This window comes from Notechis scutatus, chromosome 1 (genome assembly GCF_049901735.1).
Source record: "Notechis scutatus isolate UNSWTSFEM ecotype Mainland chromosome 1, rNotScu1.2, whole genome shotgun sequence".
In the NCBI taxonomy this organism is placed as follows: domain Eukaryota; kingdom Metazoa; phylum Chordata; class Lepidosauria; order Squamata; family Elapidae; genus Notechis; species Notechis scutatus.
In genome coordinates this window covers 263,071,889-263,087,413 of record NC_142009.1, presented here as the reverse complement: position 1 = coordinate 263,087,413, position 15,525 = coordinate 263,071,889, and the positions used below count along the sequence as shown (strand labels likewise).

Here is a 15,525-nt window from a genome sequence, read left to right as displayed (position 1 = left end):
GATATCATTATTACCATGCTCTCTTAGTTTAGCAGACTGATTTTTTAAGAGATGCTTTCTATTCGTTTTTATCTTTGATGAATAGATCAATAAATAATATATGTGATTTTTAGGCTCCCCACAATTTGTTCATTGTGATCTGACTAACATTTTGATCTGTGCGTAATTGAATGGAATGGGTCTAAGAGAAGCAGGGAACCCCTTTCACTCCACACAAATATTTCCTTCTCTCCATTTTGTTCATTCTTTCAGCAGAGAATACATTGTCAATATTATGAATGTCCTGAACAAGTTAATTATTTAAGTATTCTGTAATGGTATGTAGGAAAGACATTGAAACATAGGGTGAAGAGACACTGTCAGGGGAACAGTCAGATGAGAGACAGCATAACCCACAGCTAGATAGCGGCCAAGGAAAAAGGCTCAAAAGTTACCCTCTCTAGTTTCTTGGGCAATAAAGATATGGGCGGGGGAATAATTTAACTTTCATGCTTGCAAGATTCTGTCAGTGTGGCTTTACAATAAAGTAGAAGTAGTTCAACAGTTGTGATTATTATACGGTTTACCCTGCAAGGACAACTCATTCATAGAAAATAGTTAAGCCTACCTTATTTTGGCTGATCTTGAAAAAGCTAATCAGGAAAACCAGGCTAATAAGATTAGAAATTGAAACAAAACAGCAGAAATCAGTAACAAAACCCTTTTTTATTGTTGTCAAAAAAAAATCAGATAGTCATTTTCACAGAGAAATCAAGAGCTAGCTGGTCTTCGGAGAGAGTTACCTTACATTAATTCACACCTCTATTCCAGTACAAGCTGCAAAAGGTAGAGCAACCGGTTATGCAATAGATTTTTCAGGATTTCCAAAAAGTAAAGCTCCTTACTATTCATAGATCATAGAACATAGAATCATAGGGCTGGAAGAGATCTCAAAGGTCTCTGTACCAGAAGTATTTCCTTTCATCATTTGTTAGAAATATACTAGTATCAGCACTTACTGCACTGGAATAGTAGTAATAAAATTGTTTGCCAACCTTATGATCATTAAATAAGTTATTTTAGAATTACCACTGGGAATGGGTTAGACCCAAGGCCACTCATGAGTTAATCTGAATTGAACTTTTAGTTCAATATTTCCACATATAACTGAATATTCAGTGGCTTCATGGAATGGTTGAAATGGTTCCGTGAAATCTTTTATTAGGTGAAAACAAGAATCTTTTCTATTATCCTTGATACGTCTTTATTTCTATATTGAAATTCTATTTAGTTATGGATCAGTGACCAGCAGAAAAGCTACAACAATAAAGAACAGCACATAAAAGCAGGCTCAAATGCAATGAGAGCAATAAAACCACCACACAGACCTACTACTTTAAATTTACAAGCAATAAGGAAAAAAAAAAACAGAGCAAAACAGGACAAAACAAAAAAAGATAAAATGAAAATGAGATACAAAGATAACAAGGCTATGCAGTGACATCATCCCAAGATTAAGATACTTAAGCCTTTCTGTGACAACAGCTGCCAATAAAAATTTGGAACTCTGTTATTGCAGGGTTCCAGTTTGAGAACAGAAAATAAACTACAACTCCATTTTTAAAAAATGGATCTTTTTTAAGGGTGGTACAGGCATACCAATGCAAGCATACCAAGTTCTCCTAGAAAGCAGAGTGAAGTACTATTTGCACCAAGTCTCAAGTTTATTTTGATTATAGGAACAATTTCTCTGTATGGGATTTTTTGAAATTTCCTATCCAATACTACTGAGGATAAAACATTAAAGTGGGCCCCTCTCCTGTGTGCTGAGTGAACCAGATTTGAACAGATAGTTTGTAGACTTAAAAGGTTTGTAGAAAGGAAGTCTTTAGCATTCAAGTCTGTCTGACATGCTGTATCAAAGATGCTTTGGTGAGTCACAGCTTTCAATGTATTTCTATATTTCAATACCATTGTTATTTGGTTTTCACTATTTATTTATAGGAGTGAGAATTGTTCCATGTGATGTTATTATGATGCATCTGGCAATTAGCACATATATAAGAAACCAATAAATAACAGATTTAAAATAATTGCATGCATGTATTTTAAATAAACTTAATATGTATGTAGTCATGAAAAGGGGAACATATATACAGTATATAAAATACCAAGACTGCTAGCATTCATAAATGCTTATAAATATTAATAATTATCAAGATGGGAATCATGTTACTAATAAGGGTTGATAATCATCAATTTTGACTAGAGTTATCAATATGTATCAATATGTGAATTTCAACATTCACTGAATTCTATAGATTCATTATAATATATATGGAACTGGATTGTCACCAGTATTATATCCAATTCAGAGATTATAATGGAAGACAATTTAAATTTAATGTACTAGGGTGATTTATTTTAATGGGCTTTATATATGTATTTTCTCTCTTCAGAAAAGGGAGAAAACATCAGTAAAAACAGACAAGCAACATTGTCAAGTTTCAGTCTGAGAACCTAGTTTAACTTTGGATTATTTGAAGGTTACTTATTTCAATTTGTAGTTGAACCCAAAGCCACCTTCAAATATCCAAAACGACAGTCATAAGACATTGTGCCTTTCTTACCCAGTTCCTTCAAAAGCTAATTTAATCTAGATCTCTGTTTGAAAAGAGACAATCAGAAGAGACACTTTTGATTCACATGGCACAGTTAAACTATGGCTTTCTCTATCAGAGAATAATAATGGACAATCACTTAGAGGGACTCTAGGCAATTTCAGTGATGACAAAGTTCTTAGTAATTGATAATTATGATGATTATATTGCAATTTTGGTCAGATAATTAGCTGAGATATCAAGAATAAGATGACTTGAGATTCTGAGATTATATTAATGGCATCGGTGAACTAACGATTTCATTTTTTGCTGTTATTGTATTAATGTCTTTCTTGTAAGCTTGTATTGTATATGTAATATTCTTAAAGTCTTTAACAGTTTCCCAATTGCATCTAAATTGTTTAATAACATTGTTCCCAATTAGTTTAGCAATATCAAATCAAATTTTATTATGGTCATAGATCAGCTTAAATCAGTTCAGCAATATACTTGTATCACTTATACTAGATACCAGGCGTATCTTAGAACTAAGTGAAACCATCTTTCCTTGGTCATTTTCATGGACATTTTCCATAGGTACGCCCATTTTAGAACATTAGAATAGTGCTGATTGATCAAAGTCTATATTAGTTTTGTATTTTATTCTTGCAGTAGCCAAACAGATGCATCTAGAATGCTACCAGGAAATATATACAATTGTTGTATTGTTTCTCTGCAACTAGAATTCGGAGATACCCATATATAATTTCAAAACTGTAACAGCAATCACGGAAATCTAACTTATGTGAATATCCTATTGTTTTTGAAAGCCATCTAAGTTAGTTACCATAACTATGTGTTAGGCTAATGAATCCCATAGGTAAATAATGTGCTGTAATGTTTCTTTTTTTTCTATTTAAAAATCTCCTTAACAATCAACTTTATTAGGTGACCCCTTTAATTATTATGTCTACCATTTTCCAGGAACATCCATCAAATGGACAATCAAAAATTTCTCAGATTTTCCTTTTGAAAAATTGATGCCGTATATACACATATATACACACACTTGCCTATATACCTACCTACCTACCTACACGCATATGCACACAAAGATATATAATTTGCTAAGAGAACTCAGGCAATTTTTATCTGTCTGGGTTCTATAAAAAATATTGGGTGAATTCCAGTAGGATTTAATGACTTGTTTTAGTTATTTAAATTTCATCCCCGAACATTCAGTATAGTCTCATATTAGGAGAAATTTCTGACAGTGAGAACAATTAATCGATAAAATGGCCTACCTCCAGAGGTTTTGAGTGTTCTATCACTGAGAGGAAGAGACTGGATAACCATTTGTCTGGAACTGTATAATGTCTCCTGCTTGAGAAGCAGGGTGGACTGGATTAGAATACCTCCAAGATCCTTTCCAACCTTATTATTCTGTATACTATGAAGGTAACTGGTTGATTATGCCTGAATGATGGCTAAAGGTAAACTCAACCAACTAAGAACATAATTATTGATAAGACTGTTTAGGAAATAGTCCCATTCTAGGCATGAAAGCCAGCTAGGTGACTTTATGCCTGTCATTTCTTCAGCTCAGCTCACTTTATAGAGTTGTTATGGGGAAAACAAGAGGAGGTAGGAGTATTAGGTGTGTTCACTGCCTCGTATTTTTTAAATCTTTTTTTAAGTATAGTACACGTAGGCTTAGTGATAAGAAGTTAGGAAAGGTAAGTTGTTGCCTTTATATACTAAAACACAGGGAAGGTAACAAATGTCTCTTGTTAGTGGTCTGCACCACTTCCTTCCCTTTCCACCAACTTCTTCTACAACTTTCTTCTACAACTTTGTAAACAATAAAGAAGTGGATATGAACAATAGTGCCAAGAAACATTACTCCTAAATAATGTTTATTTTTTTAAATGGATTTGGAAGCGCTCACCCAGAAGTGGTAATCAGTAAAATACATTAAAATTACCATAATACCTGTGATATACAACAGAGGAAGGAAAGTACCATTACAATATTTTTTTAAATTCTGCAAGGAATTATGACATAGAGTAGTTTATAGTTAGCTATAATAACAACAAAATATTATAATATTGATATAGGACATATTCATTGCTTAACTGCACCAATTATTCCTCTTTAAATTATTAAGCTTCATTTATGAAATTAGAGCACATTACTTTTGATATTGTTCTGAACTCCAAATCCAAACAGTTTGCACTCAATACCCATATTTGTTTCTCTGTGACAAAATGACCCAGTTACATTTTGTAAAGTTTGGAATTGGGAAATTAACATTGTTCCGGTATATAATCATTAATCTAGTTTACATGTCCTGTCTGAGTTCTTTCTCACCATTGAAGGACTGAACATCCTGTAATTGTAATAAAAATATGTAGTGCTTTTCAGTAGAAAAATCATTTATTCAGTAACATTAAAGTCAATTTTAGTTTAACAGTAGATAGTGGCAAAGTGACTCATGCCAGTATTTAGCAGGCTTCTTGTCTTCAGAAGTGTTCCCAATGGAACACTTTCATCTCAAGGAGATGAAAACAATCCACTTTCATCCATGAAAAGCTTTTTAACTTTCTCTTCCACTTTCCTGGCAGGTTTCAAAGAGATTGGTGTGTCTGTGTGTGACTATTTAATGCTGTAGCTGGGAAGAGAGGAAGAGAAATAGCTACTCAGGAATCTACCTTCAGGACATTGTTTTACATCAGTTCTTTCTAAGGTCTAGGAATCTGTCAAACCTTTAGCAGTGGCGCACAACCAGGGAATCAAGATTAATATAAAATGTGATTATGTTTAATTTTGAGGAACAAAGTCTAGGATACAGAATTTTAGGAACTGAATAAGCAAAACTTCCTTGTGCTTGAATTAATTCATTAAGAAGTTGCCTTGGTGAATCTTTTTTTCCCCTCAAAATGCAAACCCGAAAGGCTGACTTTGAAACATCCATCTGCTCTTCATTGGTGAGGTTCTGATTTCCCCCCACCTCTCAGGTCAAAAAGGTTCTTGTACAGAAATATTCTTTGGGGTCTTTTTAAGGAGAAGAAATTGAGAAGTGTATGTATGTGTATGTTCAATGGAGACACATATAGCTCCAATGTCTTAAATATTCTTGACAAATGTTTGGTATTCTCTGCTTACTTGTGAATGCATAAAAGGCATTTAATTTCCAATCTAGAATGTATCTACTTTAGCACTGCATGGAATCTAAAAGCAATTAACCTACAGAATTTATTTTAATTCTCTGTTAGAATTTGACCACCAATATGCTGAAATGTTTTTCTAACTGCGAGAAGAGTCTTCTGCCATCTTATTTTTCAGGGGGAAAAAATGTATTTATTGATACATATTTGTGGGCTTAATTTCCTGTTCGGATAGAGAGAAAGGCAAACATGATTGAGAATAGTCAGAACTAAGTAAGAGAAATCTTACAAACAGAATCACTTTATTCTTGATAAAACGTCAAGTTTGAATTTTGACACTTGGTTTTTGACATTCTGAATGTCTGACTTTCTGAAAGCTTATTATAATGTGGTACTTGATTTTAGCTTTGGTGGGACCACCTAATAGAGTGGTTTCATGCTGTTCATCTTTGGAGACTTCTCAGTTATAAGTTCCTTCTCCCAGATGGTACTGAATTCATTGCTGGGACTTTTTAACTCCTTTGACAAACACAGTGCTTGGCATTCCATTGATGGTATCAGTTACCAGCACATACAAAAACAGGGGTTTCATACAGAAACATTTATTTCAGGAAAATAGCAATGTCTCTCTAACTGTGGAAAGACTTTAAATAGGATCTGGCTGGAGCAACTGTTGTGTGTAAAATTAGCATAGATTAAAATGCACATCCAAACATAGGGATGGTAAGTTTATTTATTGCACTGGGCTTTTTGTGTATCTACAAAATGGGAAACAAAAAGGGTAGAATATATGAAGGCAGAAATTTCTTCATTATTTTTAATTTTGAAAACAAGTATTTACCATGCATGAGCAATCTTAACATTTATCAAGGAACTTAGGTATTTGATAAAAGTAAAAATTTACAGCTATTAAAATGAGCAAAATCCTCTTTCCAGAATGAATTCCTTAGGGACTCTTATACAATTCAGTAACAAGGTAAGAAACATAATATACAAAGCTAAGGGCGGGGGGGGGGAGCAAAAACAAATATATTTATTTCAATGTATATGCCCCATCTCCTGACATTGTGACTTTGAGCAGTGAACCACAGTTAAAAAAAATAAATCAACACAAAAATCATTTCAAAATGCATAATTGTAGCCAACGTTAGAAACCATCACAACTAACAACATAACCATCCCATGGAATCTGCCACATGTCATGTTCTGTTTCTGATATTACCAGATTTTCCAAAGTATACAAAAGGCCACCAGAGCTGAGGCTAGTTTAACCTCCAGAGGAATGACGATCCAAAGAGCAAGTTCCATGAGAAAGGAGAGTTGTTTTTTGGGTGTTGCCAGATGGAGACTACATAATAGACACCTGACAGTTCTGATGGAATGAGTAAATACAATTGGGAAGAGGTGGTTCCTCAGATAATATAGCTCCATGTCATGAAAGGCTTAACTTAATAGCAATTCAAATTGGATCCAGAAACCTAGTGACAACCTATGCAATTAGCAGAGAAGAAGGGTTATCTGTAATTACCTGCTTATAATGCTTCATATTCCATCAATTGCTCCTTTGAGATGTTCTTCAAGGGCAGCCTCTTATAAAATACATTGAAATATTCCATTTGGGAGATGACTAAGGCATGAGAGACTATGGCAGACCCTCTTTCTCAGGAACAGGTACAATTGGCACACAAGAAGAAGTTGTACAAAATTATCCTGGCCATGGTAGTCCCCTACTCTTCAAGTAGAAGCCATGAGTCCAGGAGAATCCCTGAATTGTGCAGATGTTCTGTCAGGGAGGTAATACTCTGCTCTGAGCTACATATGGAAAATTCCTAGAACCAAAAGCCCTAAAATCAGAACCAGTTTTGCTAAGATACAGTTGAAACCTACTCTTCCTCATCCAAACTCCTACCACCTACAGACAGAGTCTCCTTGGCATTGCTTGGTTGGTAGAGATATAAATCTGGATATAATTTATATTTCACTCCATGCCATTAAATGACCAGAGGCTTCATATAGATGCCAAATAGTCACGTAAGCAAAACAACACTATTCATTTTTTTAAAGGTATCTTTTAGTAAAGTTGTTGAGAAAGCTCAAAACACCAACCCACTCCATTAAAACCATTGTATATATATATATATATTGTTATAAGCTCTACAACATACATTATAAGTACACTTTATTGTTAGATTCACCCAATCTTCTGTGTGATATCTACTTCACAGGCTATTATGAGCTTCTTTCCTTGAGGAAAGGAATTAAATAAAGCCAATGAATGATATATCACTTGATCTTTTCTCATATAGCATGTTAATCTCCATATAATATAATAATATACTTCGGGTGTTAAAAACCCAAAGTTTGATGGCTGGCAGAAATAATTCTTACTGGATAGCAACCTGCAGTTGCTAAAGAAAATGCTGGTTTGAATGATCAATTATCTGAATCTTGTAAATTGAGAAAGTGAATGTCCTATTGTGGGAAGTTATTGTTTCATTGTTGCTGAATGTGCATTGTTTAATGAAAACATATTATGAAATATTAATGAGTTATTTACCAGAAAGGTAATAAGAAGTAACAGAAGAATAGGAAGTCATAAAATATTGCCATTGTTAATGTCCTTGTTTTGTAATCTTACTAGTCTCCCTCTTTTCTTTTCAGCTTTAAAAATTGCCAGATGTGGTCGATACAATCTGATCTTATTAATATTTAAATTATTACTTTTTATATTATTTTTGAACTTTACAATGAGGTTGTCCTATAGGATTCACACTGATGGATTCAAGAGGCTACACGACACTTTTGGAGCAATCATCTGGAATGACTGAAAGATTCCATATGCTTTTGTCTAAATGCCTAAAGGAGAAATCAGTGTGATAATTTAGGGAAGTGGAAAGTAGTGTATAAACCAGCACTTGAGAAATGCTGTGAGATGTTTATATGTAACATTGGATTGAATGATCTATACATAACTATCCATTTTGCTGGCATTGCCTCTTGGAGGTGGAATGGAAAGAACCTCAGCAGCAATTTTCATTACAAATAGTGACTCCATAGGTACAGATAATCCAGTTTTAGGCAATAAAATTCCTTTATTTTTTTTTTAAATTATGTCTTAGATTTAACCTAAAAACTCAATTATTTATAGTTATTTCTCTTTAGCCAATTATTAGAGTCATGGTGGCATAGTAGTTAGAATGTAGTACTGCAGGCTAATTCTGCTGACTGCTGACTGTCAGCAGTTCGACAGTTCGATTCTCATCAGCTCAAGGTTGAATCAACCTTCCATTCTTCCGATGTTGGTAAAATGGGGACTCAGATTGTTGGGGGTAATATGCTGACATTGTAAACTGTTTAGAGAGGGCTGTAAAGCATTATGAAGTGGTGTATAAATCTAAACACTATTGCTATTAGAAACAAAACAGTTCTTAGCCAGAGTATCCCACAAATCCTTTTCTATGGCTCTTGGAAGATTTTGTGGCTATGATTCCTGAAAACTGGCAACACAATTTGCAGCCATTTTAAGCTTGGAAGCAAATGAAAAATGTAATATTTGCTTAAAACAAAATATTTCAGTTTAAAATCCAGGAGAATCCATATGATTAATACAGTTCCACCCACTAGACAACCCACAGCAGAGTTTATATATCAATCAAAGTTACCCACCTGTGGCATAATGACATGACAATAAAGAAATAATTGTGAGGAGGAGAAAGACGAATTCAGATACTAGTTATTAGTTCCAAACGATCAGTCATTCTTATCTAGAAACATGATGAAAGGATATCTGATAATTTTCATTTTGTCCTAGATGACCTCAAAAAGCTCCACAATCATAGAATGTGATTAATACCACAAGTTATACTTGAGTTACTTGGTGTAATGTAATGAGCTGTTCACAGATTAAAATACATTTTTACATTATTGTGGGCATTGCTCATATTCGATTACTTTTGGCAGATTAATATTTTGTTATGTTAAAACAGCAAACAGTTGAAATTCCAGGGCAAAAAGCTCAGTAGAGACACTCCCAAGTTTCTTGGGCTGTAAAGGAGGGTGGTGGGTAGTTGTGGAGAGTTGTACTTTCAGATTGCAATATTCTGTTAGTATGGCATTAGTAGAATTAACTCATCTGGCTATGATTCTTATCTGATTTACCCCACAAGATCAACATCAATCTTGCAAGTCTGAATGTACAATTTTCCTCCAAATGTCTTGCACACTCTCTAAATCAAGCCTGGTATGGCAAAGAGGCAGGCTCTCAATCTCTCTGAGTAACACATTTATTTTGGATCCAAGCAAAGTTGGGTTTTAAGACTAAGGCTGGGAAGGAATATGTATGATGGTTCAATCAGCATTTATACTTTTAAGAGTTACATAAGTAAGGAAATACAAGTTTATTACAAAGAAAACACATATTATCTATGAAGCAAAGAAGTTACTAAAATATTCTCATCTTCCTCTTGTTAATGGATATAAACTATTTCAGCAAAGTTTATTTAAAGAAGCTAAGGTGTTTTCCAGGTGTTTTCCAAAGGAGGCCAGAGCAATTTCCTCTAAAGACTATCTGACACTTTCTCAGACATCTGTCTTTATATTTATACAATTTAACAGAAACTTTTTAAAAAATTACTTAGGTCACCTTAACCTATGCCATCTCCTTTACAACTCAAGAAACTATGGATGGTCTCTTTTGAGCCTCTTGCCCCATTGATTATCCAGCTGCTGGCTATGCTGTCTCTTATCTGACAGTGTCTCTTATCTTGGCAGTGTCTCTTTACCCAATACTCAAGGTCTTTTCCTTACACAGTCTTATAATAATTACATTGTTTAGCTTCAGTACACCAGCCTAGTGTGATTAGTTGCTGCTAATTGGTCCATTGATGCTTCATTTGCGATTTGTAGGACAAATACTAAAGAATGAAAACACCACCAGAAATATCAGAATAGCTACAAACTTTTTAGAGATGGATTACTAAGAAATTGTTTCTGAATATGTTCATATTACCAGAGGGGACCTTCCTTAATCTGCTATCTGAGCCCAAATATCAAGAATGTTCTCAGAAATGCAATTTATAAAGGGGTTGCTTTCATTGGACAAGTTTTTATAGCCCTTCAACTTTTCTTCCTCCCCCCAACCCAAGCGTTTCTTAGTTTATGTGTCAGCAAAAGCGTTTCTTAGTTTATGTGTCAGCAAAAGGTTACATATTAATGAGGATTAAGTGCCTAGTAGGTTCTGTACAAGAAAAAGAGGCAAATAATTAACTGATTGAGGTTAGAGTTGAACTTTGTTATCTCTCAACTTGCAAGATTAAATAGGAAAATCTAGCTTGTCTAAACAGCCTCTCTTCCAGGTGTTAATTGAAAAATGCAGGTCAATCACAGGACATTTGTATAGACAGGATAATGGCTCTTGGTCTTGCACATAAATTTGCACGCAAAGGTCCCATCAAAAACTTGATCCCTTTTTTTTCAGCTAGGGTTTTAAATCCTGGAGAGACAATGTCAAGTGGATGAGGTCAGGGATATGTATTTATTTGCTGAGAATATTTTTAACTGCCTGTTCATCATTAAGGACAAATTATAAAATGGATCTCAGTGTGACTACAAACTCACTCTGCTCCTCTTAGTATGATTTGCTTAGTTTCCTCTTTAATTATTCCTAGTGAACATGGGAGGCTGGTGATAGCATCAGCATTTGCATCAATATATCTTTTTGAACTCCCCATGCTTAAAATTACATTTAATCTGAATAAGTGACAGTGGGATTCCTGAATTAAAATGCAAGATTTTAGAATAAACAAAAGAAAAGCTTGCTTTTCTGCAAGCACTCTACCCCACCTTAGTTTGTTTTTTAATCTTTCTTTGCCAGCAGACTTTTTAGCCTTGCCAGTTATTTTCCTTTGCATGTGGATGGAGTCCAACCCAAAATTACAAGTAATTTATAGAATGTGCCATTAATTTCAATTGACAATAAAATATTCAATTTTTGTATTGAACACAAATCTTGTACAAACTTGGTTTAATTCAAAAGGAATTTTCAGTCCTTGATATGGCTGTAACACTTGTTATTCCTTCCCAATGAAAATGGTTCCATTTGTTTTGCTCTTAGTAATAGCATTGGTTATTACAAACTTTTCACTTTTTTATTTATTTACATGCTCTTTTAAATCAAAGCATCTTGTTTTACCATTATGCCTACAAACTGACTTTTTGTCTTTGTCCTTTTTCAGTTCTCTTTGTTGTTGCAAAAAAGGGCAGCAATATTTTTGTTAGAGCTCTTTTGATGCTTGCTGACATGCCTATGTTTTGTGTATAGGTACAAAATAAAAAAGCAAAAGTTATGGATGAAGCAAACATTAAACTAACAACATAGTTATTCAAAGGAAAAACCAGGCTCCCCATAGAAGGAAAACACCAGAAACAAAAGAGATGGGAGGAAAAGAAACAGTTTAATATTGGACATGACAGCTTTAGAAGGAAGCACCATGGGCTTCTAGGCATAGCTTGAGAAGCAGCAGCTGGAAGATTCTTTGTTCACTGCTTTTATCCACCATATCTTCTTCAGTAATTGGCTGTTATGATAAACATCTATAGGAGGTCACTCAGTCAGGAGAGATCTAAAGAGCATTGCTGAAGAATAGGAATTCATCTTGCCTTTTATTTTGCTTCCTTTCTCAGTGATAACCTGGACTTCTCATCCAAAATATCACTTTCTTGCCTGAAAAAATATAAAAGAAGGATTTCACTGAGAGTTTTACAACCAAGGATAATTATATGTTCTCACAAAGTACTATTCAAAGCAACTTAATCACCAAAGACATGCTATAAACTATAAAAGCAGACCTTTCTCTACCTCATCCACGTCACTGCATGACTTCTGTCAGAGGGGACAATTCTGTCAATGTTATCCCTTACTCCTAAATAACTTCTGAACACACATGATAAAATGAAAACTTTAAAGGCTATTTGCATGAGCATATTTCAATTTTGTATTATTTATTTATTTATTTAAAGCTATTGGCTGCCCAACGTCAAGGTATAGGAGGCATACAAAATTATGAAAAACAGTTAAAAACATTGAATCACAGGGGCAATTGCCTGGATAGCTGAACTGGACATCTACTGTAGTTATGAGGCCACTGCCATATCCCCGCAGAAGCCTTGTATATAATTATGTGGATTGTGTCTATAAAACAGCAAATTTGTTCATCCTTATCTTTTTAAAATGTGTGATTGAAAACTGGCAGCTGATATTTCCAGAGTTATAACTCTGATTCAACTTGAATATTTTTTCTATAATTTTTGAGGTTTTGTTGTTATTACAATGTTGCAGTAAGTTCCAAACCTTTAAAAAATCCAAGTTAATTTATATGGGAACCAGTTATTCACATTTTCATTCTGATTCCTAATTAATTGCTTGTGTCATTAATTGCCAATGATTATAGATTTGTTCATGTTTTATTTCTCATGCCATTTTATTTGCTTTAACATATGTCACTGCTGTAATTAGCAACTTTGTAATTATTTTACAGTGTGTGCCACTAATAAAATAATTTGGGAAATTTAACATATAGTACATTTTATCCAATCATTAGTTTAAATAACTAATTTAAACAATATGTTGCTAGGCATTTTAGTAAACCTTGAATAACATTGAAAATTGAAAATAAATTTGTCATTTCTAGAGTACATTTTATGTTTAAAGAGCAAAGAAAAAGAACAATTGTTGCTTTATAAATAATATCATGAATCAATCATTTATACATGCCACAGAATTCATAGAATTATGAATAGGGATGAGCTGTGTCTACTAATGATGATGACAATGACAATGAGATGATTGTGATTACAAAATCACTGTCAATCAATTGCAAAAGGCAGCTTTCTATCCCAAAATGGTACTGTTAACAATCTCAAATAACAATATTCGCCTATCACAGGTCCTTGAGAAGGACTTCATAAGTGAATAAAAATGCCAAATCCAGTCCAAACATCTGAATGACTGTGCAACCAACCATATCATTACAAATTATCTGGGGTCTGTATGTTCTCATCCTGGTAATAACTATGAAAATACAGTTGCTACCTGATAGGCTCAGTATTTCTAACAGTAGTGAATGCATTCATCTTCTTCCAGCAGAGTGCTCAATACTTTTCTGTTGTGTACTTTAACATATATAGTGCTGAAATGTTGCAAATGTTGGTTCAAAAAAGCAATGTGTCTACTCCATTTATCATTCATTACATGCATATTATCTGGTAAGGAAACCAAAACCACTAAAAACATAGACATTGCTTTCAGCATACTAAAATTCACCTAATCTAACGTTCTACTTAGGGGTAAACAAATGGTATTCACATCAAGTCAAGAAAGTGATAATGTTCTTTTGTTTATGCTAGGAAACTTGCATTTATAATTATGCTGCTTCTATAACAAAATGTGGTCTGCCTCAGACATAAAATATTTTCTCTATATGTATAGTTTACCAATGTCTCTGTAATAGTAGGACCAGATTGAGAAGCTGAACTGTTAGGGAACTGGGAGATATGAGAAATGTTCAGCCCTGTGATATTTGGTCAAAAGTATCAGGTTTAGGAACTCTGTTTTGACTGCAATAACAATTAAAGGATAGCTGTATAGTACACATAAGACTACTGAAAACAAGCAACAAAGCACCAATTGCTTTACTAACAGATGAAAAGAGAGCATCTTAAGAAGATTAGGAAGCAAGTGTCAACAAAATGAACTACAATATTATTGTTAAGGGAAGATAGAACATGATACACAGATTGGCCATGAAAATATGCCTCCATCCAAAAGTAAATATGGACTCCATACTTATATGCATAACTGAATGGATAAATAAATAACAAATATTGTATAACTTAACAGCTTTGCTATTCATCAAGAATGCTACTTCTAAAATTTCTAAGCATTGCTATGGAATTTTTAAAGTTAAAACCATAGAGTACAATTGATGTTGCTGCTAACATTACGGTAGTACAGTATTTAGAATTAAAATCGTTGAAAAGAGAGTAAAGTTTTATTTCTCTCTGCAGATCCTATTTGAGAAAGTGATATCTAGAAATGTATATATGTTGGAGATAAAATGTACTTTTGTGATAATCCCTGGCAGCCTAAAACCTAGGGTTTATTTATTTGTTTCATCAATATGTATGCTGCCTATACCCAGAGCTCTAAGTGGCTCACACTTCTAAAAGTATGAAAAGTCACAAGACAGAAAAATCTAGTAAGTTTCATATGCTCATTTATTGTTGTTAATGACTGACACATCTATTCCAAAATATTTATTAAAATGGGACTGCTTCACTGCTTTTTTAAACTACAGAATGATGGAGACCATCTTGATCTCAAAGGTCAAGTTGTTCAGCAATAAGTGGGCTGTGACTCTGGAGGCTATGCAATGGTTCCTTGCCCCTTTGATCTTTTGTGTGTCATTCCTTCTTCTGGTCAGACTAATAATAATGAAAGGATATGTGCTGAGCTGCATAGATAATATGGAAGGAAGGCAATTGAACTTGCTGGGATTTTATTGCTTAAGAGTTGCTTAAAATGGGTGGTCACATAAATCTTTTAAATAAGCAAATAAAATGGGATGGGAGCTAAAGAAAAATAAAAATAAAATCCTGTTGATATTCTACTAGTGTCCTCCCCATGCAGTTGTACAAAACATTATTGGAATATTCTTTATTGGCCAAGTGTGACTGGACGCACAAGGAATTTGTCTGTGGTGCATAAGCTCTCATACAAAAAA

General features: G+C 33.9%; 1 long non-coding RNA gene across 1 annotated transcript in view; it reads right to left on the bottom strand.

Annotated features, from left to right (window-relative positions):
• Positions 1–12,188: 12,188 nt before the first annotated feature.
• The window catches only part of LOC148133348 (uncharacterized), a 125,397-nt gene continuing 122,060 nt past the window's right edge, over positions 12,189–15,525 (bottom strand). Inside the window, exon 3 of the long non-coding RNA XR_015747353.1 lies at positions 12,189–12,467. This is a non-coding gene — a long non-coding RNA (uncharacterized LOC148133348). The remainder of the gene's footprint in view (positions 12,468–15,525) is intronic.